This window comes from Lethenteron reissneri, chromosome 32, assembly GCF_015708825.2.
Source record: "Lethenteron reissneri isolate LAM-NWPU_2019-01 chromosome 32, ASM1570882v1, whole genome shotgun sequence".
NCBI classification, from domain to species: domain Eukaryota; kingdom Metazoa; phylum Chordata; class Hyperoartia; order Petromyzontiformes; family Petromyzontidae; genus Lethenteron; species Lethenteron reissneri.
Window position 1 is genome coordinate 7140917 of NC_083810.1, and position 19818 is coordinate 7160734.

Here is a 19818-nt window from a genome sequence, read left to right on the forward strand (position 1 = left end):
CTCCATGCGCTGCGGTGTCCTACTTCAACGCAACAATAACAGAGTAATTCATAACTCAAAATGGTAATATATGAAAATAGCGAAGCATACATTACGTCTCATTCACACACCCATCTCTTCACGGCAGCTTTGAGTGAAGGTTCATCCTGCAGATGATAATTACTGGACACACAACCAGCCATCCGGCCAGCCGGCTGGGTTGAGCCATCCGGCTGAGTCTTTCCAAGTTTAATAAAAAATGAGCAGCGATTTAGCCACGGAAGTCCTGGCGATACAGTTGGCATTTTGTCAGTAACGTTATCGCACTGTGTAATTTTTCACATTCATAATTATTCTATTCATTCATGAAATCTTAATTAGGAAATGCAGCATCTACCATTGAAATGTCCGTATTCTTTGTTCGTTTCTTTAATAGCCAACCATCCGGCTTGCGTGGAGCCAGCCGGCTGCATCGAAGCAGCCGGGCAGCGTTGCGCCAGCCCACCTGAATGCAGTGGCAGAGGGAAGTCAGCTGCAACAATAACAACAAAAAGCCGCGGAGAGCAGGCAAATTCGTCGCGACGTTGTCAGCGCGATCGGCCCTTTTTTTCGTCGCACGCGACGATCCATCCATTCCGATGCGCTGGTTTGTCACGGCGCGACCCTCACGCGAGCCTAATACCGCAGCGCATGCGATTTCAGCAATTTATCTGGGCAGCCACGTGAAGCCGCAGCGTCGCAGCTTTCGGGAGCAGCGCACGCGCGCGCACGCACGCATAATGTAAGAGCATCTGTTCGTGCGATTCCTCCGACAGCAAGGGGTCACACGGAAAAGCACTCCTGGAATTCCCGCGTAGGAAACCTCAGCTGCGAACCCAACAGAGCCCCTCAATTACTTTATCGGTCGGCTTTATCTGGGAGCACACGGACCGCTAATGCAAAGAGTAAGAATGAATATTGATTGGCGGCGCAGCCGGGAGCCTTGGGAGAGGAAAACAAAATCTCACGAACTAAAGAACAAAGAAGACGAGTGAGTGGTGGGTGGAGTGGGGGTGGGGGGATCAACCCCTCCCCCCACCCCCCCAAAAAAATAAAAGCTGTCTCCAAATATTTGGAGCTGGCATGCTCGTTGCGATTTGCCGTGGGGTGCTGTCGGGTGGTCGAATGTAGTTGCGTAAATTGCCGCGCCCTCCGCCGCAAAGCTTGCGGGAGTCGAGCGGCGGAAGGAGGCCGCTAATGGTGGCGGACTTCATGGCCGGCGAGCACTTCGGCTGCAGTGGACAAAAAAATGGGAGTGGGAAGGGTGGCGACATTTATCCAGCGCCCGCTCTTTTGTGAGGGTCTTGTTGTGCGCTGGGCTTTAGCGACGCTCCGATACAGAGCAGTTGTCCTCTCCCTTTTCTCTTCTCTTGGGCGCGGAGTGATCTGCAAACAATGTGCGAGCAGAGGGGTCGCGGCTGTAAACACCGCTGACGAGAAGCCGCGGCATTGTTGACCGGCACACAGCAGCAAAAAAAACTGCGAGTTTTCGTTGGAATCGCTCGCAACTCCATCACCGTCCCCCCACACCACCACCACCATCCCCCAACGCCCCCCCCCACTCACCGCCGTCTCCAACCGTGCCCCGGCTTCTTTATCTCGCTTCTGGAGGGAAATGGAAAACGCGACACGGGTTGAGTGGTGGGCGACACACATAGCCTTACAAGACGCAGGGGACTGTTTTTTTAGCATTATTTTTGTACACTGGGATTATTGCTGCGGTTTAGTGCAAAGTGGTAAAGGTTAGGGCTTTGACAAAAGGATAGGGTTTTGAATGGGTTATTTTACCAGCGCTGTTCCTAAGGCTGATGAAAGTTCACCCGCTGTGCCCTCCCTCCCCCTGCAACACGAGCGAGGCCAACCTGAAGGACGGCTGGGGCCGATGATACCAAGACGAACACACACACACATACACACACATACACACACATACACACACATACACACACATACACACACACATACACACACATACACACACACATACACACACATACACACACATACACACACACATACATACACACACACATACACACACATACACCCACATACACACACATACACACACATACAAACACACCTACTAGTGCGTGCTCTTTCACCGGGATAATGGAGCGTTACTGGTGATAGGTTAGAGGTGGGGGGTGCTTGTTTTGTTTTTACTTCCCTAGAAAAGAAAAAGCATTTGCAACAAACGATTTGTGAGTGAGTGCCGCTTCGAGTTTGAAAAGTTCGGAGTGTTGGCAGTGTCCGCGTGGGTTTCAAGCACCCCCACCCCCCCAACTACCCCACCCCCAATCATGTGTGTACCGCAAGCCGTCGACAGCTGAACATCCACAGAGAGCAGTCACCAGGAGTTGCAAACCTGCGGCTCTATGAGCCGCCTTTGACTCTTTGGCTTCCGACTCACCCCCCCCCCCCCTATCTTGCTGGTAGCCGTTTTGAAAAAAAACTTTAATTATTATAATTGTGACTTAAAGCTTTCGTGACTGCAGGGTCTTTCGGTAAAAGTCACGTAGATAGATTGAAAGAAAATAACAAAAAATAACAAAAAATATTTTAGTAGTTTTAGTTTAAAATAACAAAAAATAACAAAAAACTACTTTAGTACTATGGGGACCTCATTTGCCAGTAAAAATATGATAATTGGTTCTTTACCCTTCTATCTGGCAACAAAACTGACACCTTGGGCAGTGTGCTTGTTTGTATTTATGACTGCAGGTATTGCGGTCTATGCAAACATGACTCCTTGCAAAAAGGTGTCAGTTTTGTTGCCAGATAGAAGGGTAAAGAACCAATTAACTACTTTAGTAGTTTTTGTTTAAAATAACAAACTATCTACGTGACTTTACCGAAAGACCCAAACAATAGTATTATTATTGATTAATTATTTCACGTATTTGGTCGCAATGGAATGTCTTGGTGACGACAAAATGTACAAGAGTCAAACTGCATTGTTCAACAATAACTAAGGGACGAGGAATAAACTAAATAGACGCGGATTATTCCGCCGTCAATTTTGTCTGCTTAAGTCGGGATAAGTTTATCACACGCTGTATACCTGCTGTGTGTGTGTACAAGTAGCCCTGCGTGTGATGCGGCTCTCGAACAATGTTGCTCAAAGACAAAAACAAATTGATCTTCTCCGTCTTCAAAAGCTTCCCGACAACTCCTCGGTGCCCACTAATAACTGAAGGTGCCCCTGCCAGGCTCGTCTGCGGTAGTTCGCAGCTCCGGCGTGCGTGGCGACAACGGCGGGCGGGCGGTAATTCATACACCGGGTCCACGTTTCGCAAGCGTAGAGAAGGGAGGGAATGACTGTGGCCGAGAAGACCTGAAGCTTCGTGCGGAGCGACAGACCAGGTAGCTTCCACACAGCGTTACGCAACCGATGAAAATATATTGCCGCTCGACTGATTCGGAGTGAGACCTCTGCTGTTAAACTGGAGCCCGGTCATAAGCACACTGCCCAGGTATGGGAAACTCTCCACTCTCTCCACTACTGCCCCATCACCAATTGGGAGTTGTGGCAAACTGCCCTACTGATGTTTGTGCCCATGGCAGCAGCCCGCCGATGATGATGATGCGATCGAGGCCACTTGTCATGGGGGTAATAGTCTCTCTGGAATGTGCACGTGGCACAGGTGGCTTGGAAATCATCAGCGCCGAGATGCTAAGGTCAACCATCGAGGTCGTCTCGATTATTTTGCCGGCGTACATTTCCTGCTCTGTCGAGCTATCATTTGTGGCCAGGTTACTTCTGAAAAATTAAGTTAATAGCTCAATGGGCTTTTACCTGATAAGATGAAAATGTGTTAAGTTTTGTGTATTTTAAAGTGATTTGTTGACTCTCCCTATATTCTAGATTTGAAGCTTTCGTTACTGCAAGGATTCATATTATTAGGTTTTTTTTCGGTAAAGTCACGTAGATAAAAAATTAGAATTAAAATTAATAAAAGTCTACGTGACTTTACCGACAAAACCTAAGAACATACTCTCCCTATTCTTAGATTTTTTCGGTAAAGTCACGTAGGTAAAAAAACGGAGTGGTAGCTACTGCAATCTCTCATTTACTTGATACAGCTGTCGTGGCTGTGACGGTACCACCTGAAGACGGAAGCTTGTGTTGCCTCCGAAACGTCGTGATTTTTTATTTTTTATTTTATTTTACTTTTTAATGTTTTTTACCTACGTGACTTTACCGAAAAAACCTAAGAATATGAATCCCTGCAGTCACGAAAGCTTCAAATCTAGAATACTCTCCCTATACTTTGCCCTCCTGTCGTGTTTTCGTATTGTTTGTTGTTGTAACGTCCTCGTGCCCCTACTGGACAGCTGTGAAAAAAAGAGCTTTTTAGCTCATCGGATTCCTCCAGAAAAAAAAATTAAGATTTTGAGGCAGCTGCCTGGGATTCAAAGCTGGGTTCTAGAGTGGAGTGAGTTGATGGTCACTTAATTTGGCGAACATTCCAGGTCTGATAATCCAAAAATGGAATTGGGTTGACCGTAACGCGACAAACATTTACTCTCTGTGGCAGGGGCGGGTGGGAAAGAGGCGCCACCCACTTTGTGGATGGAACATTGGAAGGAATCTCAGAGGTCGCTCTGCGATGTTCACTTCTGTGGGTCGTTGTCGAGCACGATGGGTCGGGCTGCTCTGCGAGAGATGCTTTGTCTCGTGACGCGACGCCGAGAGCGCAATTGGGATAAATTAGGAGAGAGAAAAAGTAATCTCAAATTGATGAGGCCCACGTGCAGGTAATAGACATTAAGAATATATTTACATTCAATAAGTTCATTTGGACAAATGAGGAGCAAAATAAAGTCAGGCTGCAACATTAAACACGCCGGTAATTCTGTCTGCGGAGGGAGCTCCCACGTTGTTGGGGAATTTGACTGGAACAAGAGCAATAGGCACATGGATCACACATAGTCTGCTGAATTACAATGTTATTATTGTACACACTTGTGAAGGAGCCCCGGGAGAGAGAGGGGGGGGGGTGCGAGCACAATACCCCCTCCCCTCCACTCCTTTGAATAAAACCATCAGTTCAGTCAAACCCGTGAACTCGCTAAAACCTATTCTGCACACATCGTAGAGCCGATGCCCATTTTCTTCCTCGGTGCACTGCAGTCTCCGATTAAGCCGCGTGGTTAAACTCCGCCTGCGTTTTCCTTCAGACCCGGTATCGTCGTCTCGTCACGGTCGTGGGTTGCACGTGGGTCCTTGGTGGGCAGCAGCAGCAGCAGCAGTCGTCCTCAAAGTCATCGTCATTGTCATCGTCGTCCTCATGGTCGCCATCGTCATCATAGTCGTCATATTCATTATCATAGTTGACAGTTTTCATGGTTGTCATCATCATCGTCAGTCATTGTCATAGTCGTCAACGTCGTCATTATCGTCATTGCCAAAGTCGTCGTCATAGTGGTCCTCATAGTCGTCGTAATCATCCTCATATTCATTGCCATAGTCATCATCGTCGTCATCATCGTCGTCATAGTCATCGTCACGATAAGTTTCGTCCACTCGCAGCAATCGTCGCCTAAAATCATAACAGCAGCGCACTGTCGACGCGAGGAGTATCCACGCCGATTCCGTCAACTAAATTAAAACTGCACAGCGGTTCCTGTGGGGTCGAGAGGCCTGGGATGCAGAGAAGGCGAAGTGGGGGGGAGGTGGAGGGGGGTGGGGGGGAGCTGGAGGGGTGGGGCTACCCTCGGCTGTTTCTCGCACGCTTCTTCCAAGGCCGCAGGGAAGGCAGCGCTGCTGCACGGTGCCGGCGTGTTGCGCGCGCGCGCGCCTCAGTCCCGTTGGGAAGTTGCAGGATTTTTTAATGTTTATTCAAAGTTTTTTTTTTTGTTCTTCATTAACTCTGTTTGTTTCCAAATCTTGGGGTTCCATGGGGTTAGGTCTCCCCCCGCCCGCTGCGTTGGGCAACGCGCAGTGTCGCCCTTAATTGCAGCCGTGGTGAGATAACTGGCTGGCCACCCAATTAATCTAACCGCGGGAAGGTGGGTCCAATTAATGGCACAGCTATGCACCCCCCAGCAGCCCTTCCGTGCTACAGGTGCATTGCACTGCTGAGCTCAATTATCGCTGTTAATTGGAACATGTTTGCACAGTTACCCACGGCTAGGCAGCGCCCCGTCCAAAGATGGATTAAACACTCGCTAGCGCTCCTATTGACTTTACTACTCACTTCTTTTTTTTATTGCTGCCCTCGACAGAAATACGGCGAGTGTGAAATGATGCCCGCGTCGCGACCCATTTCTTTCCGCTGCGCAAAAAAACACAAGAAAGGGCCGCTCTTGTCAGCACGAATAAGTAACGGCCACGGACGTTATAAACATAACCCCCCTCCCCCCCGCAGAAGAAAAAAAAACAGGAGTTGGATTGTGGATTGTGACAAAGTGACTCCTATTACTTTGCCAGAAAATAACCGGGTCCAATTGTTTTGCGGTTAGCCCGCTTCGAAACGCGAGAGCCCAAATTTTTGTTTTTTTTTGTCGTTTCGTTCGTCGTGACAGCGAGGCAGAACCCTTACAGCCCCCCTCTGTCTGCTCCCGCGTGCCGCTCGGCGCGAGCGCGTGGCTCTGGGGAACGGGCGGCAGCCCCAGGAGGACAAAGCGCGTGGCTGCAGCGCGCTGCGTGGCAACCAGAACCCCACAAGCGGAGGGCCCGGACGTGCCGGGTCTGTCGCGTGACAACGAGACTCTGCCCTCGCCCTCCCTCCGCTCGAGCGCAGCAGCAGCGGCGCGAGTCACCGTGGCAGTCGTGTGGTGTGTCCAGACGCACACACACACACGCGCGGCATGTCTGGGTGTGGCTGACAGACACACACACGATATGTCTGGGTGTGGCTGACAGACACACACGACATGTCTAAGTGTGGCTGAGAGACGCACACATACACACGCGGCATGTCTAAGTGTGGCTGAGAGACGCACACACACATACACGACATGTCTCGGTGTGGCTGACAGACGCACACACACACACAGCATGTCTAGGTGTGGCTAAGAGACACCCACACCACATGTCTAGATATGGCTGAAAGTCACCCACGCCACGTGTCTAGATGTAGCTAAGAGACGCCCACACCACGTGTCTAGATGTAGCTAAGAGACACCCACGCCACGTGTCTACATGTAGCTAAGAGTCACCCACACCACGTGTCTAGATGTAGCTAAGAGTCACCCACACCACATGTCTAGATGTAGCTAAGAGACACCCACACCACGTGTCTAGATGTAGCTAAGAGTCACCCACGCCACGTGTCTAGATGTAGCTAAGAGACACCCACGCCACGTGTCTACATGTAGCTAAGAGTCACCCACACCACGTGTCTATATGTAGCTAAGAGTCACCCACACCACATGTCTACATGTAGCTAAGAGACACCCACGCCACGTGTCTACATGTAGCTAAGAGTCACCCACACCACGTGTCTATATGTAGCTAAGAGTCACCCACACCACATGTCTACATGTAGCTAAGAGACACCCACGCCACGTGTCTACATGTAGCTAAGAGTCACCCACACCACGTGTCTATATGTAGCTAAGAGTTACCCACACCACGTGTCTAGATGTAGCTAAGAGTCACCCACACCACGTGTCTAGATGTAGCTAAGAGTCACCTACACCACGTGTCTTGATGTAGCTAAGAGTCACCCACACCACGTGTCTACATGTAGCTAAGAGTCACCCACACCACATGTCTAGATGTAGCTAAGAGTCACCTACACCACGTGTCTTGATGTAGCTAAGAGTCACCCACACCACGTGTCTAGATGTAGCTAAGAGTCACCCACACCACATGTCTAGATGTAGCTAAGAGTCACCCACACCAGGTGTCTAGATGTAGCTAAGAGACACCCACACAACGTGTCTTGATGTAGCTAAGAGACACCCACACAACGTGTCTAGATGTAGCTAAGAGTCACCCACACCACGTGTCTAGATGTAGCTAAGAGTCACCTATGTAAAGTAGTAACTCGGCAGGAGACGACTTCACGGGTAGCACACTCTTTATTTTCACCAACTTGTAGTTACACGGATGACTAACACCCTACTTCGTTACACGGGTGACCAACACCCACTTAGCTACACGGGTGACGGACACCCACTCAGCTACAACTTCGTTACACGGGTGACCAACACCCACTTAGCTACACGGGTGACCAACACCCACTCAGCTACACGGGTGACCAACACCCACTCAGCTACACGGGTGACTAACACCCACTCAGCTACACGGGTGACCAACACCCACTCAGCTACACGGGTGACTAACACCCACTCAGCTACACGGGTGACCAACACCCACTCAGCTGTACTGACACGGGCTCTTACGCCCCGTAGCCTTCCGGGACACACCCAGCCGGGGTGCCCGTCTCGGCTCTGGGTACCACCGTCCCGACCCACACGGGCGTCGGACTACGGTCCCCCCAGTCTCGGCTCCGAGCCACACAGGGCCCCGGTCCCCACAAGGACGGCGGGACTAGGGGTCTCAGGCCCCTACCTCCTCCACCCCGTCTTCGGTCTTCAACTGGTTAACACTGACCACGAGTGCTCTCGCGCGTCCCCCTTTATACCCCTCCTGCGGACGTCGCTGAGAGTACCCACTTATCTGACCAATCACTGCGCACTCGCTACGATCCTCTTTTCCCAGCTTGTGTGAGCGCGCCTCACCACCGGCGCGCGCGTCCATGCCACGCCCACACCGCGTGCCCAACCCCGTGCCCCGTGATCCATCACTGCCGGCGCACGTCAATACCACCACTACATCACCCCCTACCACATAGCTCGCAGCCGACCCGGCTGCTAATAAAACATACAACACCCCTTCACTCCCATGTGTGCCCCGTAACATAACACAAACCCTAACAACACAACATGAACACCACAATCCGCAAAACCCAGCAACCGCCACACCCGCAACAAGAACAACATGCACAATCCGGCGAGTGGCAACGATACTGTGTATGCGGAAAGAGTAACAATAAAAAAAAATTTCTTTAATCATTTTCTCTTCTTTTCTCTCCGACTCATGCAGCGTCCCAATGTCCGAGCGTCCCTTGAACGGGACAGTACCCCGGCAGAGGGGGAAGCCGGCAACGAAGTCGGGCTTTAACAAAAAAAGAAAATTTTTTTTTTTTTTTCATGAAAAGTGTTGCGTCCTTGACCGAGTCCGCCTTGCCGGACCGTCGTACGGCACAGGACGCAGTTGGCCATCCGGCGGCGCCGGCAGTTCAGGAAGGCATGGGCCAGGCATCGGGGCTCCGTGCGAGCCGCGGGGTTCCGGTTCCCGACGGTCAACAGCCGTCAGGTCCGAGACACCGGGTTCAGTTGGGATGTCTTGAGTCCCTGGTCGTCGTCCGGACGTGGTCCCGCGGTGCGTTGACGCGGGGCCCGGCACCCGGACGCGACGTGGCCCCGAAGGCCGCAGTTGTAGCAGACGACGAGGGACGTCGTAGGTTTCGGTTGCTCCAGCTTGCGGGAGGAGCGTGTGGGCGAACGACCTCCCGTTCTCCACTCCCCCGGCCTCGAACCAGCGAAGGCCTCCTCCCGAGGCACAGCAGGCTGAGGTCCGATGATCGTGGCGGCCGGTGCCCCGTTCTCCACCGATGCGCAGACGACCGTCGGCTTCCGCTGTAGGACCTCGTAAGCGTGGATACTCGTGGCAATCCCCAGGGAGCAGATGTCCATCTCGTCCGCCGTATTAATGGGAACTCCCAATCCGTGAGCCAGCGCCAGCAGCTGCTCTGTCACCATGGCGTCCTTCCCCTCCTTGTCCATGCGGGGAAAAGCTGAATCCGCCAGGGCGAGCAGCGCCGTGCGATAGGCGAGCGTTGTTTCTCCAACCACCTTCCGCCGATCGTAGAACTGGTGGCGACAGGTCGAGGGCGGCCCGAACACCTTGGCCAACAGGTGCAGCGCGGCCTGGAGCGTTGAGCGGGACGACCTCGGGGCAGACGTGAAGGCCGCAAGCGCGTCGTCGTCGAGCATCGCTGGCAGCGCGCGCAGGGCAGTGGTGTCGGACCACCCCGACATTTCTTGATGCGCGATGAACCGTCGCTGGAAGGCTCCCCAGTCGCCCCCGTCCGCCTTGAACACCGACAGCGCGGGCAATCGTTGCTGGAGAACTCGATCGTCGTCGTCGTCGTTGGAACGATTTTCCCGCGCGCCGCTGTGGTTGTAGAAAATGTCGGCTCCCTCTGCAGGCGCAAAATGGAGAGCTCCGGCGCTCGCCGATGACGCGGGCTGCGCTGTGTGGAGACCTCTGGCCACGTGGTGTCCGCGTTTCCCGCCAACCGGAGGCGGACCCTCAAAAATGGCGCCAACTCCCAAACTTTTGGCGCGAAACGCCTTATGGCGGGAACCCTCCAGCCGCGCCGCCTCTTCCAACCCCGCAGGCGTTCCACCGGCCGCTGGAACGGAGATCTCAGCCAAGATCGCAGCGGCGGCGAGCAGCAACTCCGCCAGGCGGGAGTGTGCGTCCTGCAGGCTGGTGTCGGAGGCGGGCGGAGCATCGGCCATTTCCGCGAAGTGCTGCATCGGCGGCAACTCCTCGTCCTCTCCTCCCGAGGGTGGTGTCACCGGTACGTCGTCGTCTCCCCGGTCTTGCACGTGGGAACGAGAAGTCTTCCTTGTGTCCATTTTCCTTGAAGACAGGATTACTTCTGACGCCAGTTGTAAAGTAGTAACTCGGCAGGAGACGACTTCACGGGTAGCACACTCTTTATTTTCACCAACTTGTAGTTACACGGATGACTAACACCCTACTTCGTTACACGGGTGACCAACACCCACTTAGCTACACGGGTGACGGACACCCACTCAGCTACAACTTCGTTACACGGGTGACCAACACCCACTTAGCTACACGGGTGACCAACACCCACTCAGCTACACGGGTGACCAACACCCACTCAGCTACACGGGTGACTAACACCCACTCAGCTACACGGGTGACCAACACCCACTCAGCTACACGGGTGACTAACACCCACTCAGCTACACGGGTGACCAACACCCACTCAGCTGTACTGACACGGGCTCTTACGCCCCGTAGCCTTCCGGGACACACCCAGCCGGGGTGCCCGTCTCGGCTCTGGGTACCACCGTCCCGACCCACACGGGCGTCGGACTACGGTCCCCCCAGTCTCGGCTCCGAGCCACACAGGGCCCCGGTCCCCACAAGGACGGCGGGACTAGGGGTTTTGGGCCCCTACCTCCTCCACCCCGTCTTCGGTCTTCAACTGGTTAACACTGACCACGAGTGCTCTCGCGCGTCCCCCTTTATACCCCTCCTGCGGACGTCGCTGAGAGTACCCACTTATCTGACCAATCACTGCGCACTCGCTACGATCCTCTTTTCCCAGCTTGTGTGAGCGCGCCTCACCACCGGCGCGCGCGTCCATGCCACGCCCACACCGCGTGCCCAACCCCGCGCCCCGTGATCCATCACTGCCGGCGCACGTCAATACCACCACTACACCTACACCACGTGTCTTGATGTAGCTAAGAGACACTCACACCACGTGTCTAGATGTAGCTAAGAGTCACCCACACCACGTGTCTAGATGTAGCTAAGAGTCACCTACACCACGTGTCTTGATGTAGCTAAGAGACACCCACGCCACGTGTCTACATGTAGCTAAGAGTCACCCACACCACGTGTCTAGATGTAGCTAAGAGTCACCTACACCACGTGTCTTGATGTAGCTAAGAGTAACCCACACCATGTGTCTACATGTAGCTAAGAGTCACCCACACCACGTGTCTTGATGTAGCTAAGAGTCACCCACACCACGTGTCTAGATGTAGCTAAGAGTCACCTACACCACGTGTCTAGATGTAGCTAAGAGTCACCCACACCACGTGTCTAGATGTAGCTAAGAGTTACCCACACCACGTGTCTAGATGTAGCTAAGAGTCACCTACACCACGTGTCTTGATGTAGCTAAGAGTCACCCACACCACGTGTCTACATGTAGCTAAGAGTCACCCACACCACGTGTCTTGATGTAGCTAAGAGTCACCCACACCACGTGTCTAGATGTAGCTAAGAGTCACCTACACCACGTGTCTAGATGTAGCTAAGAGTCACCCACACCACGTGTCTAGATGTAGCTAAGAGTCACCTACACCACGTGTCTAGATGTAGCTAAGAGTCACCTACACCACGTGTCTAGATGTAGCTAAGAGACACCCACGCCACGTGTCTAGATGTAGCTAAGAGTCACCCACACCACGTGTCTAGATGTAGCTAAGAGTCACCTACACCACGTGTCTTGATGTAGCTAAGAGTCACCCACACCACGTGTCTACATGTAGCTAAGAGTCACCCACACCACGTGTCTTGATGTAGCTAAGAGTCACCTACACCACGTGTCTAGATGTAGCTAAGAGTCACGCACACCACGTGTCTAGATGTAGCTAAGAGTTACCCACACCACGTGTCTAGATGTAGCTAAGAGACACCCACGCCACGTGTCTACATGTAGCTAAGAGTCACCCACACCACGTGTCTACATGTAGCTAAGAGTCACCTACACCACGTGTCTAGATGTAGCTAAGAGTCACCCACACCACGTGTCTAGATGTAGCTAAGAGTCACCCACACCACGTGTCTAGATGTAGCTAAGAGACACCCACGCCACGTGTCTACATGTAGCTAAGAGTCACCCACACCACGTGTCTAGATGTAGCTAAGAGTCACCTACACCACGTGTCTTGATGTAGCTAAGAGTCACCCACACCACGTGTCTACATGTAGCTAAGAGTCACCCACACCACGTGTCTTGATGTAGCTAAGAGTCACCCACACCACGTGTCTAGATGTAGCTAAGAGTCACCTACACCACGTGTCTAGATGTAGCTAAGAGACACCCACGCCACGTGTCTAGATGTAGCTAAGAGTCACCTACACCACGTGTCTTGATGTAGCTAAGAGACACCCACACCACGTGTCTAGATGTAGCTAAGAGACACCCACGCCACGTGTCTACATGTAGCTAAGAGACGCCCACACCACGTGTCTAGATGTAGCTAAGAGTCACCCACACCACGTATCTAGGTGTAGCTAAGAGTCACCCACACCATGTGTCTAGATGTAGCTAAGAGTCACCCACACCACGTGTCTAGATGTAGCTAAGAGTCACCCACACCACGTGTCTAGATGTAGCTAAGAGACACCCACACCACGTGTCTAGATGTAGCTAAGAGACACCCACACCACGTGTCTAGATGTAGCTAAGAGACACCCACACCACGTGTCTAGATGTAGCTAAGAGACACCCACACCACGTGTCTAGATGTAGCTAAGAGTCACCCACACCACGTGTCTAGATGTAGCTAAGAGACACCCACACCACGTGTCTAGATGTAGCTAAGAGACACCCACACCACGTGTCTAGATGTAGCTAAGAGACACCCACACCACGTGTCTAGATGTAGCTAAGAGACACCCACGCCACGTGTCTAGATGTAGCTAAGAGACACCCAAGCCGTGGTAGAGTATTCCAATGCCACGTCAAGCGAACGCTTCTGGTGCTGACAACGGAACCTGTCGACACAGAGCGGCGCACGCACAGCAGCCGGCTCGGCCGCTCGGCACTGTGTCAGTAGCCAGCAAGAGCTGCGCAGACCGTCATGTGATCACTGTGCGGTAGAACTCTTCTTATCCTCGATGAACGAAGAGGAGGAGAGGGGGGGGGTACGATCCTCTACACAGTAACTTAATTGGAACCGCTCACGAGTCGGACACCCCCAACGCCCAAAGTGCTGGCTGCACAATCTACAGCGTGGGGTTTCGTGGTTGATCTCACCACGTGTTTCCAGACTGTACCGAGTGCCGTCCGGCCCGACGTCCGACGTTTCGCACCGCACGCTGGGAGCGTCTTCTTCTTCTTCTTCATCGTGAACTGAATTCACGTCACTCAGATGTGGCACAGAGAGTCTCTCTCTCGTGGCTTTGAACTTCCTGTTCCAGAACTGGATTCAGTCCCGGCGAGCGAGACAACCAGACAGCAGCGGCAGTGGCGGGCAAGATCGCGTCATCAAGGGGATAAAAGCAAGCTCCTCAATGTAGTTGCCAAATAACCCTCCAGTGCTTGACGCGAAAGGTTCGCACATCGCGTCAATCAACGTGCGCTACAACCTCAAAGCGCAACGGAGAGCGGTCTGACTCCGCCATGTCTCTTACATTGTTTCTTGTCAAATTGTTGTTGTTGATATTGTGGCTTTGGAACAAAACAGCCTCTTCCCCACTCACCTGCTTCTGCCCCCCCCCCGACCCTTCACCACTTACACGGTCTCGGAAGCGGAGACCAATTTTACATCCGACCACTTTTGACGTCGTGCGACTTTTGTGCGACTCCTCGGCAAATAAGCAACGCGATGTCTCCGCGAGCGGAGGGCGCAAACGCGTTTCCATGGCTCTCTCTTTATCTCTATTAGAGCCGTGTTTATTCTTGCCAGACTGACAGTAATTACGTGTCAATTAAGGCATTGGAAACTTAATTAGGCTCTGCGTGTCAAGTTTGTTTTTCAAATATTTGTTAAAAGCAACTACCGCTCTCTCTATATATATATAAAACGTATCTATATGAAGACAAAGATCCCCCGGATAGCCTTAACAGACTGTTGTGGCAAGTGCTGTTAGCGAGCACATTTGAAGGCCGGCACAGCACACGAGGGGGTGGATGGCCAGCACCACCCGCGCCCGGCTGCCTTCGTCTCCCGAGAGGCGATGTTTACACACCGCACGAGGTGTTCATTATGAGGCCGAGTCGACCTAAGGGAGGCCCAGAACCGCCTCAGACAATCATCACCGGTGCTGGGCCGTGAGTGGAATCGAACTCGGGTCGCATAGCGCATCACGCTAACCGCTCCACTATCGCTCCCCGCACACACACACGCGCGCAGTGCGTTATATAGCGTGCAACACATGTAACGCAGGTTTCGACGCTTGTTCAACCGGAACGCCGAGCAAGCGCTATTGATGAACGGGATACAATTGTGCGGACACTTGCTTCAGAAACTCGATAGAATGCAGTGAGATTATTTAGCAATTATATCTTCGTCTGTAATCACGTTACGGAACAAGGAGGCTCATACCGGGGATGATTCAACGGAGAGATAAATAAATTGACACTCTGAACTCTTAAGTGCGTGCACAAGTTTAATGGGCCGTGATGAATGTTTTTTGACTGCCGTGCGCATAATACTGGTAATATGTACACTCGGAATATTGATGCCACAGTGGCCTAATCGATAGGGCCTTCGCTTTTCCTTCTCTATTTGTGACAACGCTGCACTGACGGTTATCTGGCGGTCGGCAAAAACAATCACGGGGCATCCATCCGATCGTGAAGTTGCTTTGCCCTCAAATGAAAAAGCCAGGATTCCGTGTGTGGTCGGGGTGCTTATGGCTGTTCCTATTTTTTTTTTATCCATCCCAGTGGTAGCTCATTGCCGCGATACAGTCGACATAGTCTGGAGCCTGCCGGGGGATAAAGAAGTCTATCACATTGACTCCGAACCTCCGAGGCATTGGAAATTGTAAATAATCAATCAGAGTCAGAGCCCTCGACACCAGTGAAAATCCATAGCACCCCAGGACATCTGAAATGCAAGTCCCCCCCCCCCCCCCGCCTGCCCCTCCACCACCCCATCGCCCGATCTTATTTTCGTAAAATTGTTCTCTGCCAGAACTACAGGAAGTTCAAAATAACCCCACGCTCTAGGCTCTAGCGAAGTGTGAGATGGCAGAAATATATATATATATAAAACCCAGTTAAAGTCACTTGCCGTTAATTCAGGAAAATGGAAATCATCCAGGTTCGTGTGATGTTTAGCTCTTAATGATTCCCGACTAAGTTTTAAAGCATTCATGCAGTAACTCTGTCTACCAGTCTCTCTGTCGGTCTGTCCGTCCGTATGTAACATCGGGTCACTAGAAGGGTGATACACACGATCCAATATGAATAAGCCTGCGTTGCAAACGCATTTACCTCCCTGATTGTTAACCGGTCGGCTTCCGTGCCGCTCATGATATATTTACGACAAACGAACGAGTATTGGATAATGCGTCATAGAATTCCAGGCGGATGTACGATGTTTTGGTTAATTTCAGACCCAAATATCATGCGGGAGGACGACGCGGCAGAGACTCTGCGTGTACGTGAACCACTGGCACGTGCCGATACGAATTAGCGTCCCTGCCACCGAAAACCGCGCGCGGTCCCCTCTCTCATTATGCGACGCAGTCTCGGCTCGGCGTGTAAAACACGTGCTACGGGACACACACACACACAAAACACGTGTCATATTCCAATTAAAACATGTCACACGCACCGATAACAGGCAGCTTTAATTTGACAAAGTTCAGAGTTTATCAATTTTTTTGTCTTTCAGCAGGGAGTTGGAAAGGTGGGGGGGGGGGGGGGGCGAGGAAGGGGAGGTGGAAGACGAGACTAAGGAGAGAGGAAAAGTTCGGAATGCAATTACCTGCGTGTGATTTTGTCGGAAGTCACCGATAGACGTGTTGACGTAAAACGGGCACAATGGGCACAATCTCTCAGAGCCAAACGGTGTGGGATGGGGGGGCAGCATAATGAGATTTCTTGGAAATGTTACAGTCTCGGAGAAAGTGACACGTCAATTATCCTGCTATAACGGAACTGCGCGCTCTATGGAAATGGGACAACGGGGAAAAATGCGTTCCCTCCCACTGATCCATCCCATTCACTTTTCATCACGTGCACCGAATGGCCTGCCTGCCTGCCAGCCAGCAAGCTAGCCGGCCCACATTTTACGTTTCATCCGAAAGCCACTAGTTGAGCCGTGTTAATTATTTCATGGCTATAGAATAATGGAACGCCTTATATCGTGCACACGGCATATTTATACGCTATCCTGGTAAATTATGTAAATGGACGTTCGCCTTTTTCTCTCATTCATTTTGCACAAAAGAAGTGCCCGCGTCGTTATAGAGACTCGACTTCATGAGATGCCCCCACTGGACATAGCAATGAGCGCCGGAGAAATTAATTTAGCAATTAAAGGCGAAGGTTGAGTATGATATACATATTGAATTGCAAATGAGACTGAGTAGCTAAAGAATGTAATAGCAAACACATGTTCCCGGCAGGTCCAATGTATGAAATCAAATTGGGCAGATTTACCATCATAGCCTAAATTTCAACTGTGAACATTAATCATCATCACCATCATTCAAACACTCCTCCCCCCACCCAAAAAAAAAAAAACTATAATAGCCCCGGGCCCCCACTAAACTTACTATGGCTTTTGGTCTTCCCCTTGGTCACTGACCTGTGTGTGTCACTCGTGCCAGTTGCCGTAACCTGCCTCTTCCATCCGGCACATTTGCCCCAGTCTGCCGGGGTAAACAAAGCAGCAGATACAGATGAGATCGCTCGCGGTTTTGAATGCACGCTGGTGCCAAACGCTCGTAACACATAGCGCTGCAGCCTGTCCACCAACCCCCCCCCCCCCTCAAAAAAAGAAGCCTACTTCGGCGGCACTAATAGTTTTAAAAGACGAGAAATGTACGCTGCATAATTTATTTAAACGGCGGTCGCAACAGCGGAACATTTTGGCATTTTTATTGTATTATACTGGTCAAAAAAAACGGCTCGACTCTGCCGTGCTGCATGCCAAGCGAAGAAAAGGTTTCAACTCTTATTAAGCTAGTATTGAAAATTAAATGTCATTGAGAAGAGAAAAAAGGGGTGGGGGGGGGGGCGATATATGCAAATAGACACTGCGCCTGCAACATATTGTAGCCGCTTGCAACCATTGGCTTAGCGATGTCTTTGAAGGTGTTACATAATTGACATTTTCATCTTCTTGGTTCTTTTCGGTAAAGTCACGTAGAAGGGAAGTAATAAAATAATAAAAATAAAACATAATAAAATAATTCTCACGACGTTTCGGCCACAACGCAAGTAGCCGTCCTCAGGTGAAACCAGGTCTGTCAACAGACGGCTACTTGCATTGTGACCGAAACGTCGTGAGAATTATTTTATTATGTTTTATTTTTATTATTTTATTACTTCCCTTCTACGTAACTTAACCGAAAGAACCAAGAAGATGAATCCCTGCAGTCACGAAAGCTTTATATCGAAAAAAAAAATGACATTTTCATATACATCCATTTTCTCCCCGTTGGTTCGCATGCCCAACGTTCGGGCATTTATTTTACGGTAGTTTATCTTTAATTGTAGGGCGGTCATTGATACAAATCAAACAAAATGACTACTGCCTGAACGTGAGCATACTGTTATATATAAGATGTTATGTTTACGTTATTCGTCAGTCATATATCACGTCAGTTCAATTATGACCGTGGTGCGTTACTGCTAGAATTGAGCATCTTCATTTGGTTATGATGAACAAAAACATTTAATTGATCATCAAATTCCAACGTCCTCTGCAGTGTATTCAAATGTCTTGTCTGTCTGACAAAAACAATATTTCACAACGCTCTTTTAAAAGCAACGCTGAATCAATAACCTATCATGGGCGGGGGGGTAGGGGGGTGTTTGACCATACTTCACCACACGCTTGTTAGTTTCGAAGTTGTCAAATTCCCCACGGCACCGGGAACGGTGATTACAAACAGCACTCACTGCCGATGTAAGTTGTGACCGGGAATTGAACTCAAGCTCAGCAGGTTCTTAGGAGATGTGGGGCAATGCAAGGCGTGGCGCCACCACCGCTCCACCCTAAAGCCACGTGACAAATCACGGACGACCAAAACGCGATGAAACTGGGGCGAATGTCGCACAAAACTTAAGAGTTTAATTTGACCGGAGCGTCAACGTCACCTTCCCCATCGCCCACCTGAAACTGTGACCCTTCGCGCTCCCACGAAACTCCACGCGGCACCGACTGTCGCGTCGCATCCCTTCATGTTGAGCGACGGGTCGCCCTCGCCGCGTTGGCAGGGGTGGGCGATTCTGCCAACTCAGCTCCTCCGACAGAGGCCGCGTCGCCTGGGCCGATGCTTTGTGACAGCGGCTTCCTGGGCCAAACCCCACGGTGGAGTCGAAGCGAGCCGCTACTGCCACCCGCTCTTTTGCTGTGCTCTGTTAGATGTTTTTTTTTTGTGTTGCTGTTGTTGTTGGCGTAGCGCTGTCGCATGAGACCCCGCGATTCAAGGTCACGCAACTCCCACTGTATCGCAACGCGGTGGATTCTGTGTGGCTGAGTGGCTACAAGCGAATGCTCTACTCCTCCTCCTCCTCTGGGTATTTATTTGTGTATATATATCTCGGTTGCTGGGCGCATGCCCAAAGCGCCATGCGGTCAGCAACAAACAGCGCTTTCGAGGGTGTAGTAGATTGTGGTAAACAGGTTGGGTTGTTTTTAATGAGAAGGATTATACGAACCTGGGGAAATTATATGACGGTGATGATGGTGGTCTAAAGGAAAGCCAACGTGGAGCAGTGCAAGCGAAGCAGAAAGAGACGTGAGCTGACCTGCAGTATCAAGAGTGAGTGGGTTGGTGAATGAGTGGGTGGGTTAGTCTGTAGGTGAGTGAGTCAGTGAGTGGATAGATGAGTGGGTAGGTGAGTGAGTCGGTGCGTGAGTTAGTGAGTGATGAGTGGGTAGGTGAGTGAGTCGGTCAGTGAGTGGATAGATGAGTGGGTAGGTGAGCGAGTGGTTGAGGAGTTCGTAGGTGAGTGGGTAGGTGGATGAGTGGGTGTGTGAGTAGGCGAGTGGGGAGCGGTAGTGTAGCGGTTAGCGCACTGCACTACGAAC

The 19818-nt window shown here is 51.3% G+C and overlaps 1 long non-coding RNA gene across 1 annotated transcript; it reads right to left on the reverse strand.

Annotated features, from left to right (window-relative positions):
* Positions 1-1295: 1295 nt before the first annotated feature.
* On the reverse strand, positions 1296-19109 carry LOC133349974 (uncharacterized). Its single transcript, XR_009756000.1, has 4 exons — positions 18898-19109; positions 17365-17428; positions 1585-1623; positions 1296-1404 (listed from the first exon to the last, which is right to left on the reverse strand). It is a non-coding gene; the product is annotated as an uncharacterized LOC133349974 (long non-coding RNA).
* Positions 19110-19818: the final 709 nt, after the last annotated feature.